Source organism: Sorghum bicolor, chromosome 10, assembly GCF_000003195.3.
Source record: "Sorghum bicolor cultivar BTx623 chromosome 10, Sorghum_bicolor_NCBIv3, whole genome shotgun sequence".
NCBI lineage: Eukaryota > Viridiplantae > Streptophyta > Magnoliopsida > Poales > Poaceae > Sorghum > Sorghum bicolor.
In genome coordinates, this window is record NC_012879.2 from 6,513,178 (window position 1) to 6,513,862 (window position 685).

The 685-nt window shown below is 36.1% G+C and overlaps 1 non-coding gene across 1 annotated transcript; it reads right to left on the bottom strand.

Moving 5' to 3' along the window:
• TRNAS-GCU lies at window positions 251–332 on the bottom strand. The gene has a single exon. It is a non-coding gene; the product is annotated as a tRNA-Ser (tRNA).

Genomic DNA, 685 nt, shown 5'->3' on the forward strand with positions numbered 1-685 from the left:
TCATTTTTGCTATATGATACCTGGATGAAAATATCTAAACCCTAAACCCCAAATTTTGTGAGCATGTTATAACAAAATAATAATAAAGTGTTTACAGTAGTTTCACATCCAATTTAAAAGGTGTTGTAAGAATTCTGAGGTATATTCCTCCACCCCTGTTTAAAATTTTTATCGAAATAGTCACTGTAACTCTGGTACAAAGTCATATTGAAATTGAAATCCAACAAAATTTGGCATTCAAAAAAGCAAGCGTCGCCTGAGAGATTCGAACTCTCGCGGGGAAACCCCATGTACTTAGCAGGCACACGCCTTAACCACTCGGCCAAAGCGACGACTGTGCAGTAAATTTTGTAAAGTTTCCCTAAATTAATTTTACTAAAACAGAGACCTAGTCAGCGAAGTTCACAAACATGGCACGAGCAGATACGGTAGCTTAGCATGTTATCTGTAATCTTAGGCGACTCGTGCAGTAATTATTGACATGTTATTTAGGCTCTATTTAGCACAGCTCAATTTCACTGGGGAAGTTGTGTTTTTTTAGAAAAGAGCTTCATAAGCAATTTTTTAAGTAAAGTTGTGCTGTTTCTAAAAAAAAGTTATAACTTCATACATGGATGAAAGAAAGAAATGAGAGAACGAGGGCTAGAATAAGCTATTTTTTCAGCTTCATCCCAGCTCATGTCTT